The 22,935-nt window shown below is 35.1% G+C and overlaps 2 protein-coding genes across 5 annotated transcripts in view; both read right to left on the minus strand.

The window, feature by feature from the left end:
• The window catches only part of LOC145256535 (uncharacterized), a 43,662-nt gene extending 34,871 nt beyond the window's left edge, over positions 1 to 8,791 (minus strand). Inside the window, exon 1 of the mRNA XM_080115564.1 lies at positions 8,539 to 8,791. The gene's annotated coding sequence lies outside the window, so the exon portion shown is untranslated. The remainder of the gene's footprint in view (positions 1 to 8,538) is intronic.
• The window catches only part of LOC145256536 (uncharacterized), a 106,175-nt gene that overhangs the window by 8,368 nt on the left and 74,872 nt on the right, over positions 1 to 22,935 (minus strand). The window lies entirely within an intron of this gene.

Raw genomic sequence — 22,935 nt, forward strand, 5'->3', positions numbered from 1 at the left:
TACAAGGTAAGGCATATAGTATAATGTAACAACGAAATACTTATTTAGTATAACTTTTTATTACCGTTCATACTGCATAGCAAATAACGAACATATAACATCGATTTGTCGATGTTGCAAAGTTATTGTAGTAAAAGCTAATCCAATGGCATATAACATCGATTTTTGATTGTCACTCTGTCATCGGTAGCACATCAATGAATAAGATTGGAAACCATAATTGATCAAATATATATATATATACATATATATATATATGTGTGTGTGTGTGTGTGTGTGCGTGTGTGTCCTTAGTCCAATTTTAACGATTTATTAATAAAAAAAATACAATTTTATCAAAAAGATATTACAATGATAGCTCACAAGACTGAAAATAAATTTCAACAATTAATTTTAAATATGAAGCCCCTTAACTTGGATAACTTCCTCAATTCCATGTCGGGAGTTTTCCACCGATGCACAGAGCTCATCCCGGGGAATTTATAGTCTATTCCCGCTGTAATGATTATCCACAATGGCGCGACTAATGGAACAAGCCTTTGCCTCCAACAACGATCATGGAATTTTAATCAGGCGGTAAAGGAGGCGATATTTCTTTAATCTAGAATTTACGAGAGCAACACTACTGAATCTTTCCTGGCGTATAAGATAGGTTACCTTCTTCTTGTAATGTAAAAGACTGATCGCGGCCCAGAAAAGGAACTACAAAGAAAAATAAATTAATAAATCCGATTATATTTTTCTTTTTAAACAAAAGTCGTTTATACCTTTCTTTTCTTTCTAATCTCGCCACCAGATTGAAGAATCTCTTCTGCTCAACCTCATGCCGGGTGTAGAAAGCCATTAGTTATTAGTCCATTTTATAGATCGCACTCTTTATTTACCCCGCTTCGAGGCCAGCTCAAAATTCCTCGCTTCCGATATACTACGTTAATATTTTCTTCTTCCTTCATTTTACACGTCCTCGTTTTTTTGGCGTCAACTTTTTACACGCGCACACTTCCTAATTAGCATTGTGTTTTTTTTTCGGATATTTTCACACACTCATGTGTGCTCTGTTATATACCTGATTTCCAAAAATATTCTTTACAAGAATTTAATGAAACCTGCTTTAAGTAATAAAAGAAAACAAGAAAAGGAAACCCACAATTTCGCACAACCAAACATAAACAATAAAATCAAAATCAAAATGTCTTAATATATAGAGTGTCTGATATTTCGATTTTATACTTTTGTGTCAGAGATTGGTTTCCTTATTTGTTTTATTTTTCATTTTCCAAATACTTAAAGGCAACATTTTAATCGGGTGAAAGTGAAAAAAAATATAAATAGCGAGTGTTTTCCTTGGATTTTCAGAAATTTCACTGCAACAGTGTTTAGGTGTTTCAGCTTGGATATGCAAGAATACATGTTTAAATTTTAAAACATTCTTACAAAGCCAATCAAATCTATGCAAAACTAAATCACATTTTTATATTTGTTGATCTTGAGTGAAAATTCACCAAACTGGAATGTGATATTTTTTTCATTTTTAACCCTAACCCTAACCCTAACCCGAATCTATTTCTTGCTTCTTGACAGTTTTTATTATGATTTATGATTGATCTCTTACATCAATCTTCGATTATTTCTCAATACTCTATACACAAACCTATTCTACGTGAGAAAAGTTGTGTATATACCGTCGACAAACTATATTAGTAGAAATTTTCGTATATCATTTTTAATGAAAGAGATCAATAATTCAATGCTGGATCATAAGTAATTTTATACTCTAAAATATTGATCATAAAAACTCGTATGAAGCGACAGGCTATGAGGGCAAAACAGGTAATAGCAAGTAGGCTGACCGTATTATATTTTTAAGTTGCGTTTAGGATAAGGAATGTTGACGAGGTTACCCAGGCAATGTTTTTTTTTTTTTTTTTTTTTTTTTACACAGTGCCCCTGATTTTGAGGAAGGTCGGATTTGGAATTTGTCGAAATCCAGCTTCCAACAACTAGATAGGACCAAAAATAAAAAAAATTGTTTAAGTCTAGCAGGATTTCTCCTCCACTCAACGAGGACAAAAGTAGTGAAATGTAATTTACCTTCTGTTTCTCTCTCCCCCTCTCTCTCTCTCTCTCTCTCTCTCTCTAATTGCCTCTATATCAATATCTCCATCCATCTTTTCCTCTCTCTCACTGTCTCTCTATTTTTCTCTTTTTATCACTCTCTCTACCTTTTGGAGCCCATTTCTCTCTCTCACTCCATTTCTATATCTCTCGTCTTCTGTTTCTCTCCCTCTCTGTCTCTAACACTCCGATTCCCATTTCTCTTTCTCTATTTCCGACTCTTTCTTTATTATCTTCTATCTTTTTCTATCTTGATCTCTCTATTTCCTGCATATCTATCCCTCCTTAATACTTCATCCTATTTTAGTCTCCTAAATTAGTTAGAGTGAAGAAGGTATTATCAAAACATGACTAAGTTCTTGTTTAATCACCTAAATTACTTACAGTGATACAGGTATTGTCAAAACATGGATGAATTGTATTTTAGCAACGTAAATCAATTACTGTGAACAAGCCATTGCCAAAACTACAAACAATTTTATTTCAGTCACTTAAATTCTCTATTGTGAATAAGGCATCGTCAAAACATGGATGAATCCTGTTTTCGTCACTTAAATTCGAGTGAATACAACATTGTCTAAATTTTATGTATTCAATTTAATTACTTACAGTAAGAGTAGAAAATGATTTGAAATAACTGCTAATTAAAACATCACAAGGAGGAACTGGTAAACCCTTTCTAATGAAATTGATTTGCAAGGTAGAACTAGTATATATATATATATATATATATATATATATATATATATATATATATATATATATATGACCTTTTCCGAGTCATGGGCAACAGGTGTGAACCCTCAGGGATCCCTAAATAGCGATCTCTTTTAACGTACGCGTCGTGATCTTTCTTCACATGAAATTCTCCGTAATTTCTCTCGGCGTAGCAGGATCGTTTTGGTCAGTGCCGATTTCATCTTCGGGTTAAGATGCCGTTGCCACGCTGAAATGGAATAGATTTACATGCACGCCAAAAAAGCCTCAGACATCTCTATTCTACGGGTTAATTTAAGTTCGATATACAAAAATATGATATACACTTATATACAATCGTTCAATTTTTCATTTTTAACAAACACCATTGGGTCCCAATTAGATTTAATTACTCTCAGTTTTGGGCGGTAGAGATGAACATGAAGAAAAGTGGGCGCCGACGACTCTTCGATTAAGAGTAGATTCGCTCCAAACTCAGCTACAACTGACTGATTTGGGCCCGGGGATTCGCTTATGTACAGAGATATCGGGGTAGGGTATGTTGCTCTCTCGGCCAATTGCTGGTAAATACGTCATCCCAGGGGGACTCACGATTCTCTGCACGCACCTTTAAATATGCGAATCTGCAAACGTGCTAAGATTGTCTTCTCACAATCAGAAGAGGTTAACCCCGTGACTCTTGTTTTGCCTTAGAAACGAAATTATATCTCGTTATGTTCTCAAAACCGCATCAAATTGTCACTGCACCAAACAATCAGATTTATATGTTAGTTTTACAAGAAAATAATAAAATTAATAAGTTTACTCTTCCTTTCAGCAGGGTCAGCCGCTACCCGGACATAGAATGCTAAACTAATAACAAAAGTCTCCGCTCCTTGGAACAGTCACATCACAATATATATATATATATATATATATATATATATATATATATATATATATATATATATATATATATATCCCATGCATAACGTAACGCAACGTTATTTTTATCTGTACATAATTTCAATTGTTATTCGTGTCTTTTTTTCAGTCAAATCCCTCGATACAGCTTTGATAAAGTGATGGCAAATTAAAGAATAATAAAAATATGTTATCTCACTCACGTGATCGTAGAGTAGTGATTACAGTAACAGCCTCGTTGTTTTAAGGTTGCACGATCGTGCGGAAACTTTCAATTTTTAAAGTTTTACGATACATTCCCTTTTTTTGAATTCCACATCACGTTCGTTGTTTTTTGTTTTTGTTTTTCCGTTATTTTTAAAGATGCCTGAATAATTTTATTGTATATGCATTTTCTTTTTTATATGGGTAAATATTGAAAATTATTTGGAATAGTTTTTAACGTTGTTCGTCAACCTTTTGTCTTTTTACACGTTTTTGCCAAACGTACTTAATCATTTTATGCAGATTTATACTTGTATGCATTTTTATTCTAGCATGGTAATTAATAGTTATATTTATTTCGAATTATTGTATTCATTAAATTAGATTATTAATGCATATATTTGATTATTTTTAAATGTACACGTTGAGGAATAATAAATAGATTTTATGTTGATTTTAGTTTCGACTCTTTTCGATGGCGATGATGATCATCATGATGAATATATTTGATGTTTGGATTAAGAAAAATATTTGCATTTCCTCTGGAAATGATTATACATTAATTACCTGTTGTTGCTTAATTATTGAAGGCTAAGTGAATAATTTGTCACTTATTGCTTTATATATATATATTATATATACATATACATTTTATATGTGAATATATATAGATAGATAGATAGATAGATATTTCCATTGATGTTTTTCAGAAAGAAATCACCACAGAATACCGAGATTTTCGTTGCAACTATGAATATTCCTCCTTAGTGAGAAAGAAGGGCAAATGTGCCTGGTTAAACAACAAATCGTTTATGGTTTCCGTTCTGCTAGATCTACAGCAGGTGTGCTAACGGTTATATCTCATAGGATTACCGAATCTTTCGACAAAGGCTTCATTTCTAGGGCAATTGCTCTTGACATATCACAGACTTTCCATAAAGTTTGGCATAAAGGCCTACTACACAAGATTTCCAGCTACGGTATAACTGGAAATGTTTTCTCAAACATTAAATCATTTCTCTCCGATAGGCTCATGACAGTAGTGGTTGATGGGCAGAAATCAGAGGCCCACAGTATTAATACTGGAGTCCCTCAGGGGTCCATACTGGGCCCAACTCTCTTCCTGATCTACATCAATGATCTCCCAAAACACATACTAAAATCATTCGTTGACATCTATGCTGATGATACGACCATCTATGGCAGCACATCAATGGCCGTAAATGATGATGTTCTCTCTGATTCTGTCTTCTCTGATCTTGATCGCGTGGTTCAGTGGGGAAGAGGTGGCTGGTTACCTTTAATCCATCTAAGACCAAGCTCCTATCTCTACATCATAAACGCTCTGATCCCCATCTGGCATCAATTGAAATGGATGGCTCTCATCTAGGGGAGGCCCCATGTTTTGATAAGCTTCTGGGTTTTACCTTTACTCATGATCTGAAATGGAACACATACATCAAGTCGGTGGCCAAGGTCGCTGGGAAAATGGTGGGATCCTTCTACCGCTCCAGAAGATATCTCACTAATGATGCAATTCTCTATCTATATAAAAGTCAAAAAGTAAAAAATAGACTTCGTGGCTTAGTGGGGGATACCCTTTCTCTTCCCTGCAACCTCTTTCCCACAGAAGAGACGTAGCGAGCCTATCTTTGTTCTATCGTTATTTCCATGGCAAGTGCTCGTCTGAGCTCCATTCTCTGCCCCTTCCCTCGCCAATCTTTTTCAAAACCACCCGACTTCAACCTGGATGTATTCAAGTCCAACACAAACAAATTCCTGATGAACCGCCCCCTTAAGTAATGACACTTTATCAATTCCCCAATACTATTACTGCACTATCTCATTGATTACTGTACACACAATAACCTTTATCCCCGAGTGGCCCTGAAAAAAAGTGGTTAACCTCGATGATGAAATAATAGCACATTTTGGAGAGAGAAAACTTGTGAAGTGAACATGATATGTGGGTTTCAGGCAAACTTTCTCATTAAGTAATTTATTTAATTCCCACTTTTCTATATTATAAAATATATAATATAAATTCTACTTTAATGCCGGTATTAATGATGTGTTGAATTTTTATCAACCCTATTTGTACAACTGTTACAAATAATAAAATATAAAATAAAATGTCATAAATAATCGGCCTTGTTTTCCTCCATATTTATCATATATTTCACGCATATATATATATATATATATATATATATATGTGTGTGTATATATATATATATATGTATACTAGCATGGGTGCCCGGCGTTGCCCGGGTGTTTTCATGTGTATGCTGAGCAAAAAAAAGAACACGGTAATTTTTTAAACATTGACCCCTATTATTACCCCTTAAAATTTATTGTTATCTGCATGAATTTAATTACACCTAACTACACGAGATCTTCCCATAAGTAACTGATAAAATTAATAGGGAATAAATGAAAATGAATGTTCAAAGAATATGAAAAATTAGATTATTTTGCAGATTAATGCAATTCCACGGCCCATATATAACAAAAGTATATTTTCTTTTTAAATAAAATCATATGCGTATCAATACACAATAGAACACATTTTTAGCAGTATAGATATATAATCTATATAATATATACATATATGTGTGTAGGTGTGGGTGTGTGTATTTATTTTAGATTTTTCAGACATATGCGTTTTGATTAATATAGATATTTGTATTAATATGATGAACTCTTTGTACGGACTTATTCTTAATATTCGGACTGTTGTGATTTACGAAAATTCTAGCAAAACTGTCACCAATTAATGATCAGACATATACGTTACAAACTAAAGTTGATGTCCATAAAAATATCACGTGGCAAATTTTATATTTTAAAACAGAAATGCGAGCAGAGACATTAATCAATTAATATATTTAAGAAATTGAATGGACAACAGACAAAACAATTTGTAACGTTATATTATTTGTATCCATTTTATTTTCAGTCGATAGATTTCCAATATTTGATCTTGTTTTCTTATTTTAAAAACGTGTTGATAAGAGATTCGATGAAGCAATTGTTGATTTGCTCATCTATATGGATCACCAGTTGAAATTTCATCTTTTAATTAAGGTTACTCAACCAATATTACTTGCTTCTTTATTATTTACCTTCTTACAAACTTAATATTACAGAATTCTTTTTAATTTGTAAAAAACTAACCCCACCTTTGAATTGTGAAAAGCAAATTAAATATTAGATTAAAAACAGTTTGATATACTGCCGCTCCTGAAGATACGCGTAAACACAAGTGCGTTTTTGGGGATCAGTTACTTAAAATATAAAAAAATGGTCTGTTATATCCTCAATTCAAATGCTGGATGACTTGCACGACAAGTATTTTATGTGTAAAAAACTAATCCCACAAAAATTATCTCTTTGAGTTGAAAAAATAACACAAATTTAAAATAAACTTACTTCCTGAGGAATTCTACCGATTTTGAATAAAAAAGAATGATTAGATAAAAAATAATGATTTATTCCTCTGTTTTCTTCTTATTATTAGATAAAAAATAATGATTTATTCCTCTGCTGTCTTATTATTTATTATTAGATAAAAAAAGAATGATTTATTCCTCTGCTTTCCATGAAATGTTGTTTAAAATGGGAAACCTAAAAATATTGAATTGGCTCACAAATGCTTGTATGACATCAAATAATTTAATCCGATTGCTTAATAAGAATACAAAATCACATAACCTATGACCCTTGGTTAAAATATATTATTGTTATCGTAAATTACAATATATTATCATAAAATATATTCACCGGTTCCCGTATTATTTGTATTCTTTAGATTACAGTTCTCATCTTGAACCATTCTGTTACAACATTTTACGGATGCAACCTTCGACTTTTGTCGGGAATAATCATTCACCATTTGAAATATTCGATATCGTTCATCGTTTTTGTCGTCATTTGATAAAATAAATATCTATCGAGACTTGGACATTTGATAAAATAGATATCTATCGAGGATTGGGCATTTGATAAAATAAATATCTATCTAGACTTAGGAATTTGATAAAATAAATATCTATCTAGACTTGGGCATTTAATAACATAGATATGTATCGAGACTTGGACATTTGATAAAATAAATATCTATCTAGACTTGGACATTTGATAAAATAGATATCTTTCGAGACTTAGGAATTTGATAAAATAAATATATATCGAGACTGAGGCATTTGATAAAATAAATATCTATCTAGACTTGGGCAATTTTAATTCTTTATCAAATCCCGCGTGCCTTATTTTATCGGGAGCTCTTTTATACTTTAAACTTATATTGTGTCGAACTTGAGTTGATTGGAGAAAACGTAATTACATATCCTTATGCAATTATTTACAATTTAGTTTAAATTATTTATATCATATATAATGAAAGAGGCATTAATATATATGTTTTTACTAAATTATTTTAAAAAGTTGTATTGTTATACGACGCAAGTTGTATATACACTGAATGGGACATAATGCGTATCTATATGACGAAGGGTTCATCTGAATGTGTGTACGTGTCAATAAATATGCATAGTGGTTCTATTTGACATATAACAAAATCACATAAACATGACATACCTGTTTTCTTCTGGTCACTGGAAGATTTTCAGCATATCTTGGGAAGAACGTTTTTTTGTATAAATGAAGACGTTTCAACAGAGATGCCAAAACGCTGTATATTTTTATGTAGTTTTTTTTATTCCCAGACATGACATCTCGCCAATCGTTACCCGGGTGGCTAGTACTTACACGTCCCAATTCTGAGATGCTCCCCGCTTTGACAGGAGACCTAATTAAGATCATCTTCTTCTCTTGACGTCCTCGTGGTAACAATCACGTCCTTCCTGGTCAACTGTCAAAAAATCTTCCTGTGCAATTAATCGATTACCGAGTTTGATGTGACTTTGACATGTTTTAACAATGTACAAAACAGAGCTGACACCTCACCCTTCAGCACGCAAGATCGATAAATTGATAAAAAGATAGATATAGTGATAGATAAATAACAAATAATTTCTTTTGTTCTCAATTGCATGACAGTATGCGATTCTTATGTCGATAATCCTCTACAATGTTGTTCATTTTTTTCATTTTTAAACTATGTTTGTAGTACTGCATTGCAAGCAAAGGAGATTACTCCGAAGGGAACTAAACTGTCATGTGTGTACTAACAATAAACGTACCATTATATAAAAAATGCTTAGAAACTTGTTATAGGAACCTCGCATCTACAACTTTGGTAATTATATTGTATTATTAAGCCATTTTATCTTATATATATATATATATATATATATATATATATATAGTCTTTGAAGTTTTTAACATTTGAAATTATACAAAAAAATACTTTTTATCATTCGTTAAAAAAACATCTAGTCAGTAAGTCATTTAATCACCTGCAATCACTGCAGCAACTCTCTCAAATTTACTATAATACCAATTTTTTTATTTTTCAAGGGATCATCAGTTGTTTACCATGAAACACTGTTTCGGGGATTTAAAAACAAAACAGTGTATTACATCATGGCTCCCCAGCAGTGTTGATCAAACACCACCACCCTTAATCTTAGGAAGAAGACAAATTACAAAAATTTGATCCAATTTCCTATTCTTAATTGCAATTACTAACCTTTTCATAGTATAAAAATGAATTTCTTACCTGTGCGATTCATCAATTTCCACATTTAAAATGGATACATTTTTTAATTTATCAGTCTTGCATTTATGAGATTTGGATTAATCCGTTTAACTACTTATCACCCCCACTATAGTTAGTAGTTTGTATATTTACATTCTTATTTATTTAAAATTAGATATATAAAGGTTAAAAATATTTTATTTTTACATATATACATTTTTTACATATATATATATATATATAAATTTATTATATGTAATTATAAATACATATATATATGCGTAAATAGCGTCTCAAATCAAATCTTGAAGTTTCTCAAAATATTAATACCAGGAATGGCATGCAATTTCATCGTTAAAATGCTTACAAATTACTTTCAATGTTCATATCCTTATGAAAAATCTGACTTCTATATAAAAAAGAAAATTAAAAAAATTATTCTAGTGTACTTATTTTTGTAATTATTTTTATATTTTCAAAAGGTAGTTTTAGTTCAGTGAAGTAGATATCATCTAATGCTTTGTTTTTGGCCAGGTATTAAAGGAACTGGATTTTTACATTTCGATCTTTTGTCTTACTCTGCCATTTGATGGGAAATACGCAAATACATAAATACCATTCTACATTCATGTACCCTTTATAACTATTTATTTAATAATTCCGTAGTTAGTTTAATTTATATTGTCGACGTATTTGATAGTTAAGTGTTATACAACTCTCTTATAAACACAAACGTTTTGAAAGTGTAGCATCAATACTCACGTCCTTGTAAGTATAAATAAGTTTGCGTGGAAATAAATGAAGGCATATCACATCTCAAATTTGTTCGAACCTTCTCTAGAAAACATCGATTGAGAACCAATATTCTCATATTATAAAAAAATATTCCGGAAAATATATATTTAACCAATTTTTAGTAGAGGTTTTTATATATAATTTATTACTAAAACGTCTCATTTTGAGAAATCATAGAGATTTTCTGCGAATTCTTTAAAAAGTTTAAATAATCTTCAATTGGACAGTTGAAATGCTATCAAATGCATTTAAAATGTATAATTGCCAGAAAAGGTGTATTTTTATCTTAAAACTATTATCAACATATTAAAATATTAAATCTGAATTGTTTACACGTACAGAGAAAAGTATGCTAGTATATTTATTTCGTAATTAAAATATTTTTCAAATGAAGATAAATATTGATTTATATAATATTTGATCTATATTTAATATAGAAATGAGGAATTGATTATTGAACAAATATACATATATACAACAAATCGTCACCATTTTATTTATTGGACACCAATATATGATTAAATTATATAAGTCATTTAAACTATTATTTTAATATAATTTTTCTGGTTTAAATAAATGTTGTTAGGGAATCACCCTCCAAATGAACTGTCCTATCCATTATGTAAACCATAGACCTTTTGATCCCAGGTGTGGATTAAACACCAGAGTGACCCTCGCCTGCTCGGTGACGTTTACTACTCTTTTCAGTTGCAACCTTTTTTACGTTGTTGTTCCAGTAATACATTGTTTAAACTCTATTCCGTTGTTCTGTTTTCTTTGTGGCTTATTGCAAGCCATAACACTGGCGACATTGGTTTCGGAGAACGTACCCACGTTTAAAAACACTGTTCTTAAACACTCAACACTGACAACATTGGATTCAAAGAGCATACTAAATCGAAACCAGTAACGACATTGAAAAAAATACTTGCGTTGAAATAGTATTCTAAAAATAGTAACGAGGTCGGACTCAAATGTTATCAAGCCTAAGGAAGTGTCTAAACACTTGCAACTGAAAAGTTCACGGTAACTAAAAAAAAACGGAAATCATTACGGGAAAAAATGTTAAAAATAAAAAAGTTCCTCACGACTTTCAAAGATATCGCTGTACTTTTACAAAAAGAAGAACGTTCGTCGCGACTTAGAAAGGTACATTTTTATACTTTTGAAAAAAGAATTCGTCACTTGCGGTTTTCGCTGCTAAAATCGGGCGTTAATTTTTTTTCTTTGGAGAATAATATACTCTTGATTTTTTCCCTTAATGGACTTTTTATATATTTATGTCTTTTTATGTTCGTTTTATTGTCTGCAGAAATAAATAAGAAAGGATAAAAGGGTTTTGTAAAATTCAGCGAACGTTTGGAAATTGTTAATGCTGACAAAGCAAAATGGACGAATTGAAAGTAGCATTGGAACATTTAACCAAGTTACATATCGATGCCGCAAAGCGTCAGTCACGATTTGGGGAACAGCAAAAGGAATTGCAAAAACAGTTAGCCGAACGTCAATTACGAACAGAGGAATTACTTATAGAAATTGTTAAGAATAATGCGAACGCAGAAAGCAATTCAGCATTTTCTCAGAATGCAATATGGACCGCGATAGACAATTTTAAATACGAGGAGGAGGTAAAATCATTCGGAGCGTATTTTCGGCGTTATGAAGATTTGTTTAATATTGACTGCAACAACTGGTCTGATCAAAAGAAAACCAGAATTCTACTACGAAAATTGGAAACGGCTGAGCATGAGAAATTCGTGGATTACATCTTGCGTCGGAAAACAGCAGATTTATCATTCACTGAGACGGTAAATTTTTTAACAGAACTTTTCTCGCCGAAAGCGTCTCTTTTCCATAAGCGTTGGAGATGTTTGAATGTGGTAAAAGAAGATAATGACGATTTTGCCACCTACGCAGATGTAGTAAACAAACACTGTGATGACTTTAAGTTGTCTGAACTAACAGCAGACAATTTTAAATGTCTTGTGTTTGCGCAAGAGTTAACCTCGGGAAAAGATACGGAAATCAGGCGCAGAGTCTTTACAAAATTAGTTAATGAACCGAACTTAACACTTCAAAACTTGACTGAGGATTGTCAAAAAGTAGAAATTATGAAAAAAAGATGCAAGAAATATCGAAGCAGGCATCGCGAAGATAAAAAAATAACTAAGAAAAAACCGTCGAAATGGCACACAGATACTAACCACCGAAACTCAGAAAAACTAAAAGCACCAAGCGCTTGTTTCAGATGTGGTGGAATACATTGAGTAAGTGATTGCCAATTTTTAACAAAAAGATGGCATTTATGCAATTAGATCGGTCATAAAATTTCGCACTGTATGAAAACTCAGAATAGAAGCCCTGTACGTCAAACAAGAACATAGGACGTCGTAGATAAAAATCTACGCAAGTATGTAACGGTTAACGTTTTCGGCAAGGCTGCTAAATTCCAATTAGACCGTGGATCGGATCTTTCAATAATAAATCTCAAAACGTGGAAAATATTACGAAAGCCGACTATTTTTAAAAACTAACAGAACGGCCACGGCCGTTATTAGTACAAAAATTCATTTTGAAGGTGAATTAATTACAAACGTCACTTTACGGGGGAAAACAAAAAACTAAGATTGTATGTGCTAAAAGATAATGAGAACCTGTTCGGTTCTGATAGCATGGAGCAGTTTCGTCTCTGGGATCTTCCTATATCCACATTCTGCAAGAAAATAGATACCCTCCATGCAGAAAAGGAGAAACTTATAACTTGTTTTAAAAAAGAATTCACACACATATTTACTCCTGGTCTGGGGAGATGTACAAAAATGGCCGCAGAATTTAAGTTGAAACCTTGCACACAACCGGTGTTTAAAAAGAAACGTAATGCCCCGTTCGCTGAACTAAATAAATACGGGACTAGACAGATTGGAAAGCATCGGTATACTGAATAAAATTGAATATAGTGAGTGGGCTGCTCCGACAGTTTACGTAAAGAAAAGGTCCGGGGTAATTTGCGTTTGCGCCGACTTCGCGACCAGACTCAAGGGGTCCTTAGAAGATTTTCACTATCCATTACCTAGTCCAGAAGAAGTGTTCGCGAAATTAAATGGCGGCAAGTTCTTTTCTAAGATCGACCTAAGCGATTTTTACCTACAGATTCCGGTAACCGACAAAAGCGCTAACCTTCTCTGTATTAACACTCGTCGGGGTTTGTACAGATACGAAAGACTCGCGTTTGGTATCAAGGTGGCACCCACAATATTCCAGCAAGTAATTGATACTATGCTGTCCGAGTTGGACACTGCAATCGCATATCTTGATGATATTATCATAGCGAGCAGGGAGGAACATGAAAAACATATCAGACAAGTATTCAGTCGAATACAAGATAATGGATTTAAGATCAAAGCAGATAAATGCGAGTTTTTTTTTACAAACAATTTAATACCTGGGTCAAATAATTAATAAGGATGGCAGACGCTCAAATTCAGATAGGGCGACCGCTATTTAAAAAATGCCGACACCAGTAAACATAACTCAATTGCAGAGTTTTTTTAGGTTTTGCAAATTATTACCATGGGTTCATCCCAAATATGCACAAATTGCGCGCACCACTTACTGAATTGCTGAAAAATGATAAGGCTTGGGACTGGACAGAAGATTGCCATACATCATTCCAAGAAATAAAAAGATCCTGCCTTTAAAAATGTTCCTAGCGCATTTTAACCCGCAGTTGGACATAATAGTTGCTAGCGAGCTAGTCAATATGGCGTTGGGGCGTGCATGCTACATGCCGGATGGCTCGAAACAGCTTATTGCTTTCGCATCACGGATTCTCTTGCCAGCGGAAAATAATTATTCTCAGACCGAGAAAGAGGCCTTTGGAATTATATTTGCAGTTTCAAAATTCCACCGGTTCTTGTACGAAAGACATTTTTTCTAAATATTAGCCGTTGATATCCATTTTTGGATAAAAAAGGACTTCCAACATTCACAGCGAACCGACTATTAAGATGGGGAGCTATTCTGTTTAACTATAATTTTACAATTCAATTTCTCCCCTCAAAACAACTAGCCCATGCAGACGGTCTATCGAGACTGATTTCTGCCAAAATGGAACCGCTTGAAAATTCAGTAATCGCGGCACTACGTATTAATAGTGATGTAAAAATCATGATAAACAATATTATCCGCGAACTGCCGGTCACACTTCAGGAAATTAAGCCAAAATCCCTAAGTGACAATTTCATTAAAACCACGAAGCAGAACTTAGCACTGAGTGATACCAGTTCACATATTTTTTCTGATTGCGACGAAATACTGTTATACTCTGAAAGGGTTGTTATCCCCCAAACCCTTCAAAAAAGAATTCTCAGAGATTTTCACATGGGTAATCCAGGAATAAACAGAATGAAAAGCCTTATGAGCCTTATGAGAAGTTTTGTTTATTGGCCAGCTATGGACCAAGACATTGCCGACATGGTGAACAGATGAAAAGGCTGTGCTTGGCTGCAAAAGCACCACCGATAACATATAAACCTTGGCCTAAGGCTGAACAACCATGTTCGAGGATCCACAGCGATTATGCAGGACCTGTGGAGGATTTTTACTACCTGATAGTAGTTGACTCTTACTCTAAATGGCCAGAGGTACTAAGAGCCAAAAATCGACCACGGCAACAGCGACACCTTTTTTATTGAAATTGTTTGCTCGGTTTGGGGTTGTAGACTGTTTGCTTAGCGACAACGTTCACCTCGACAGAGTTCAGAAAATTCTGCGAGACGTAACAAGTCAAGCATATTACGACACCCCAGTACCACGCCAGAAGCAACGGCCAGGCCGAACGCTTCGTCTATACGCTTAAAAGGACATTAAAAAAGGCGTCCAGTACACCGACAGAAAAGGCCCTTCAGCAATTTCTGCAGGTTTACAGAATCACGAGAACTCCGAACAAACCAGATGCGGCATCCCCAGCAGAAATCATATATGGGCAGAAAATAAAATCCGTATTTGATAAAATCCTACCCAAACACATAGTACACAACAGAATCTCTACAATGCCAACGAAACGAAGCGGAGATAACGTGTGTTTTAGATGTTTTAGAAATAACATTTCTTTTTGAGAACAGGGCACAATCTTACAAAGAATTGGCCATGTTACATACATCATTCAGGGCCCAAAGTTCCAACATAAGAGACACCTGAACCAAATCAGGAAATGCTTCTACGAGGATCAAGAAGAACCACCGCAGGACGGCAGTGAGGCGATTAAAACTGTGTATGACTGTTTTGAGACAGACGCTCCAAAAGGGATGTCAGAACCGAGAGGCTCCGGCAGAAAGAGGAAGTGCACAGACCCCTTGGTGGTCTGCCCCAAAAGGAAGAAATACTGATTTTCACAACCGCTGGGGTGTCGTAATATGCTTGACTTGATACGTCTCGGCGACTTCTCTGAACTCTGTCGAGGTGAACTGTGCGGAAATCAGCTTTGAAGGGGGTGTTGTGGGGGAATCACCCATCAAATGGACTGTTCTATCCATTATATAAACCATAGACCTTTTGATCTCAGGCGTGGATTAAACACCAAAGCGACCATCGCCTTCTCAGTGACGTTTACTGCTCTTTTTAGTTGTATTTTTTTTTACGTTGTTGTTCCAGTAATACATTGTTTAAACTCTATTCCGTTGTTCTGTTTTCTTTGTGGCTTCTTGCAAGCCATTACACAATAAATAAATAAAATAATGTATGTTGAACACACATGAGTATTAAATGTAAAACTCCATACATTCAAACACAAATGTATGTACACTGTTTATAATTATGCGTCGAATTTATATTAATTCAGGATGTGCGTATTTATATTCCTTCTATAGTTTACGAGTTACTTCCCTTGAATTTTTGTAAAATTTAGGAGTTATAAACAGTTTTCATTAAATAGTTTAAATACTTCCGAATCCTTTTGAAATTTAAATTGCCTGTGAGAGATTCATTCTTTTATTCGAAACTCTTAGGAAAATATTAAAACATTAAAGTCTTAAATTGTTTTAGAAGGAACCGAAAAGCATCATAGTATATTTATTTTGCAATTTTTTAATATAATTATTTCTTATTTAAAAAAAAAATCAATTTATATTATTTTATTACCAAGGAGTCGCCACTTATAAAGGCCCGCATATATTCGAGGATAAAGATTAATGAGTGTACAGCCATCAATGGAAAATATCGTAATAATCGTTAGTTTTATAATGCGATTACTTAAGGGGATATTTCATCAAGAATCGTTGAGGGGTGACTGAATAGGTTCATATTGTAGTCAGTTGAAAAGCAAGAAAATGAGACAGCGTTCCACAGACGTGCAGTTCTTAGAAAGAAGTTTTGTTTATGGAATCTATGTTTAGGTTAAAGCACCGATAAAGAGTGGGGGGGAATTATTGATAATTGTTTCAGTTAGACGATTGTTTTTCGTGCAAGTCAAGACAAGAAGGCCCATGGATAAGAGCTCAGACAAACACTTACCACGAAAATAATGATAAAGCAGAGATAAGCTCGCAAAGTTCGTTCTGTGGAAAATAGATTGCAGGGAGAAGAAAAGAGCTACCCACGAGGTTACGCAATCTATTTTGAACTCTGTCAAGGTAAATTAAGAAGTTTTTTTTTTAGAATATCCTGCACAAATATGACAACAGTACTCTATCCGTAGAGGAATGCATCAGCAGTGAGATATCTACTCGGGTGTTAGAACGATCCTACCATTTTTGTAGCAGCCTCAAATTATTTTGCCCATTAGACAGTCGATGTTAATATAATAAAAAAGAAAGTCTTTTGAACGCTGTTGTTATTAAAATTTAAATTCTTTTCTACAGTTTCCATTTTGGTGACGGAATTTTTTTTCGAAATAAGTGACTTCTATATTAATCGTACTTTGTATTTTTAGATTCAAATATTAATAACTACATTTTATTTCAGTATTTAATTTATGTATTTCTGTTTTATTAAATGCTAGCTTTTCTCGCCCATAAATGTTTATTTATCTACCAAGTTGATTGCAAAAATAATATTTAATAGTTTTTTTTTTAAATGGAGAGTAGAAAACGCATTGTGGATGCGTTATCGGCAGCTCCCTTTACTCTCGCTTCTCCTTATTTGTCCCTCACTCCTCATTTTTTAATGAGTGATTTTTCTGACAAAGGGAGAATAAAAAGCAGTTTTCTAGGTTGGCAGTATTTCGCACGAACGGTTGGCAGAGATGGCGGAAATTTTCTGTTTCTATGTCTATCCTTGTAGCCATGTAACTAGTAAGAGTGCTGGAGGTAAACGTTTTATCTGGGCTGACGTTATCCGCCTGATAGTCAGGGACCCGAACCTTGGATTAACCACTAAGGAGGCTGTCCTATCAGCAGGTGCAAAGTACTGGGGCTGCTGTATTGCCATTTGGTGAATGGATTCTGGACCATGCAGAAGCTTCTTGTGGGGCCTATCGATGCCATATTAGTGGGTAATTGTTTCGGCTTTACCTTATCATGTTCTACAAAAAAAATCTTCGTTTCTCTTTCTCTCTTAGCTTCCCCCTCTCTGTCCTGCTCTAAGTAAATCTGACGACCTAGTCCACAAATTCCAAAATTCCATCATGGCAAGTTTCAAGAAAAATATACGATTAAACCCGGTTCTCCAACGTCCAACGTAGACCCCTACTACCATGTCTCCTTCTCCAACATCAGGAGTCTACGTTCTAACCTTCCAGAAGTTGCAACCCAATTACAGGAGACTAAATCATGCCTTTTATTTTTAAGCGAAACTGGCATTGGACAAGCTATTTCCCTTGAAGAGTTCGCAATTAAATGATTAATTTCTAAATCTGACCCCCAACATTCCCATGGGCATGGAATATGTGCCTATATAAAAGATGGTTTTCCATGTTGTTGAGACATCTCCAGAGAAGATAATAACTTACCCTATATGTGCTTCCGGGTTGCATTAGCACACACTACTGCATTTATATTTACTCTCTATCGCCCCCACAACAGCGGAGTTACTATCTTTAAAAGCATATCTGAGAAAATTGACCAAGTCCTATCTGCTTATCCTTCAGCTAACATTCACGTATGTGGAAACTTCAATGTTCACAATGTCGAGTGGTTGACCCACTCAAACAAGACTGATGATGAAGGGAAGATCTGTCATGATTTCTACATTGCTTATTACCTCACTCAGATTGTTCAGGAACCCACCCGTGTGCCCGATAATGACGGCCAGTATGCGAGTCTACTTGGCCTTTTTTCACAACTTGCCCTGAACTATGTTCAGTTTCTTTCCTGTTTCCTCTTGGATCTTCCGACCACTCTGTTGTATCAATTAAGGTAAAAATGAAATGTAATAAGTCACCAGACGTACCTCTCCATCGTACAGTATATCGATACAATAAGGTTGACTGGGATAGCTTCCATATCGGATCTACCTCTGCGTTCCATGTTTAAAAAGGATGTGTCTTCTATAGTATCAGACCAGACGGAATGGTTAATTTTAGGTATAGACCGTTTCATAACCTCGAAAAAGTTCCAGCAAAAACCTAACAGCCAGCCATGGTTCTCTCCAAAATGTGCTGCTACCATTACGTACAGAAATCACTATTTCCACATCTTCCAACGTAATAGATGTATGGAAACTAAAGCCGCTTTCAAGACTGCCAGCAAACATTGTAAGAAAGTAGTAAAGAACGCAAGAGAGTTGTATGCTCAATCCGTCAAGTCCTAAGTAGCTGAGCAGCGCCTTGGTTCCCACCAGTTTTGGCAAATAGCAAACAGAATCCTGAACAAAAGCGTGTACACTATCCCAACTATCATCAATTGACCTGAGGTAATCCCGTCAGCATCAGACAAAGCCAAACTCTTTGCCAAGAACTTTGCAGCTAATTCTACCCTTTGCGCCCAAGGCCGCCAACACCCAATATTTCCTCCTGTATCAGAAAACACGTTATGTGATATACATATATATGTACGTAATGTTGCCAAGCTAATCAAAAACCTTGATTCCAGTAAAGCCACCGGTCCTGACGAAATTCCAATTGTAGTACACAAAAAAATACAACCAGAACTAGCGCGCATACTTACAAAACTGTTTAAACGTTGTCTTTAGAAGAATAGCTTCCCATCACCCTGGAAAATCTCATCAGTATGCCCTGTATTTAAAAACTAAGGTGATCGCTCATTCCCCTTTCAGTACAGGCCAATAAGTCTCCTGTGCGTCATGAGTAAGTTGCTGGAATCTGTGTTAAATACAGAAGTAATCAACCATCTCAACAAAAATAACCTTCTTAGTGACACACAATATGGTTTCCGTTCTGCTAGATTTATAGCAGATGTGCTTACAGTTATATCTCATATGATTAGCAAATTTCTCGACGGACGCAACCTTTTTAGGGTAATTGCTCTTGACATATCAAAGGCCTTTGATAGGGTATGGCATAAAGGTTTACTTCACAATATCTCTTGCTATGGTATAGTTGGAAATGTCTTCTCAATTATTAAATCATTACTTTCTGATAGGTTCATAAGAGTAGTAGTTGAAGGGCAAAAATCAGAAGCTCACAGTATTAATGCTGGTGTCCCTCAGGGGTCCATCCTGGACCCAACTCTTTTCCTGATCTACATTAATGATCTTCCAAATCACATCCTTTCATAATATGTAGATATTTATGCTGATGATACTAACATTTATGGTAGCACATCTAAGACAGTAAACGACCAATGGGGAAAGGAGTGGATGGTTACTTTTAATGCCTCTAAAACCAAGCTTCTCTAAAACCAAGCTTCTCTAAAACCAAGCATCAAAATTCTGATCCACATCTGGCATCAATTGAAATGAATGGCTCTTGTCTTCAGGAGGCCTCAAGTTTTGACAAGCTTCTGGGCTTGACCTTTACTCCTGATCTTAAATGGAACACTTACATCAAATATGTTGCCAAGGCCGCTGGAAAAATTGTGGGATATTTCTATTGATCCAGTAGAGATCTCACTGCTGATGCAATTCTCTATTTATATAAGAGCCAGGTATGTCCAAGGATTGAATACTGTTGCCACATCTGGGTAGGAGCTGCTAGAAAGGACTTATCCAGCCTTGGTAGAGTTCAAAATAGACTTCGTAGCCTCGTAGGAGATGTCCTTTTCTCTTCGCTTCAACCTTTATCTCACAGAAGAGATGTTGCGAGTTTGTCTCTGATGTATCGTTATTTTCATGGAAAATGTTCGACTGAGCTTCGGTCTATCGTCCCCCATCGCCAAACTTTCACAAGAAACACTCGTCTAGCTTAAAACACTATCAATAATTCCCCCACTCTTTATCTGTGCCTAAATCTAAACGTAGATTCGATGAAAAAAGCTTATTTCTTAGAACTGCACGAATGTGGAATCATCTTCCGTTTTCCTGCTTTACGGCTGACTACAATATGGTTGTCTTCAAGTCTAACTAAATAGGTTCTTGATGAGCCGTTCCATATAAGTTAACAAATTTACCGAATTTTCATTACTATATTGTCCAACTTCTACTGTACATTCTTTAAATCTTACCCCTGAGTGACCTCTTGGCCTTGATAATGTGGTGATGCCCGTGTAAAAAAAAAATCACCGTCTCGTAACAAAGACAAAAAGTTCAATATTATGAATTTTTATTTTGAGCGGGAAAACCTGTGGTCATTTTCTGTAGGGAAAATAAACTCATTGCACGTTTAAGTGACATGCATGTGTGTGTGTGTGTTTGCTTCTATACATCTGAAAAGTGCAGCTTGCAATAAGTGAGTTGCAAAAACAAATAAATCTCGTTAGATGTGGTAATTTTTCCATATTTAGAATTTAAGGTGCATAACTCGCGGGAATTTTTGTTTTGTAATTTAACGTCCACATATATGGAGTTCCTTAGCTCCAAGTTGAGCTGCAGAAATCGGAAAAGAAAATGTTAATTAATGTGTTTCATATGGTGAATTTCCATGGCAGAACTTAGTCATGTTAGTGGTTTAACGTTACACAATAATAGGGATACCGTCAGTGCCAGTTGCCTTACTGGAATCGAGGTACTTGATAAGCTTGGCAACAATATCTGTACGTCGCATAACGTGTCTTTAGACCCAGGAGGACATACGCGGCACTGATCGTATATGGTGGAATTAACAACAAAGTTTTGGCAAATAGTTTGTCTTTGTCCGATACTGACGAGATTACTACAGGTCCATTAATGATGGTTTAGATAGAGCACACAGATTTATTCAGGAAACTCGTCAGCATCAGACAAGGCCAAACTATTTGCCAAGAACTTTACAGCTAATTCTACTCTATGCGACGAAAGCCATTAACTCCCCATATTTCCTCCTATAACACAGAACACGCTAGGTAACATGAAAATATCTGTGAATGAGGTCGCCAAGCTAATCAAGAACCTTTTTTTCCAGTAAAGCAACTGGCCCTGACGGCATCCCAATTATAGTGTTAAAAAAGCTTCAACCAGAACTTGCTCCCATACTTACGAAACTGTTTAAGCGTTGCCTTAAGAAGTGCTTTCTGACTCCCTGGAAAACCTCATCAGTATACCCTGTATTTAAAAATTTAGGTGATAAGTCATCGATCTCTCAGTACAGACCAATAAGTCTCCTGTGTGTTATGAGTAAGTTGCTGGAATCCATATTAAATAGAGAAATAGTCAACCACTTCAGCACAAATAACCTTCTTAGTGACACACAATATGGTTTCCGTTCTACAAGATCTACCGCAAATGTGCTAACGGTTATAACTCACAGGATTAGTGAATCTCTTGACAAAGGTTTCCCTTCTAGGGCAATTGCTCTTGACATATCAAAGGCCTTCGACAAGGTATGGCATAAGGGCCTACTTCACACGAGATTTCCAGCTAAGGTATAACTGGAAATGTTTTCTCAAACATTAAATCATTTCTCTCCGATAGGCTCATAAGAGTAGTGGTGGATGGACAAAAATCAGAGGCCTACAGTATTAATGCTGGAGTCCATCAAGTCTCAATCCTGGGCCCAACTCTCTTCCTGATCTACATCAATGACCTCCCTAAACCCATACTTAAATCATTCGTCGACATCTATGCTGATGACACGGCCATCTACGGCAACACATCAAAGGCTGTAAATGACAAAGTTCTCTCTGATTCTCTCTCCTCTAATCTGGTGCGCGTGGTTCAGTGGGGGAAGACGTGGCTGGTTACCTTTAATGCATCTAAAACCAAACTCCTATCTTTACATCATCAACGCTATGATCCCCATCTGACATCAATTGAAATGGATGGCTCTCGTCTAGGAGAAGCCCCATGTTTTGATAAGCTTCTTGGTTTGTCCTTTACTCATGATCTGAAATGGAACACGTACATCAAGTATGTTGCCAAAGTCGCTGGAAAGATGGTGGGATCTTTCTACCGCTCCAGAAGATATCTCACTACTGATGAAATTCTCTATCTATATAAAAGCCAAGTACGTCCAAGGATGGAATACTGCTGCCATACCTGGGCAGGAGCTGCTAAAAACAGCCTATCCTGCC

This window comes from Euprymna scolopes, chromosome 32, assembly GCF_053919585.1.
Source record: "Euprymna scolopes isolate OS-2025 chromosome 32, ASM5391958v1, whole genome shotgun sequence".
Taxonomy (NCBI): Eukaryota; Metazoa; Mollusca; class Cephalopoda; order Sepiida; family Sepiolidae; genus Euprymna; species Euprymna scolopes.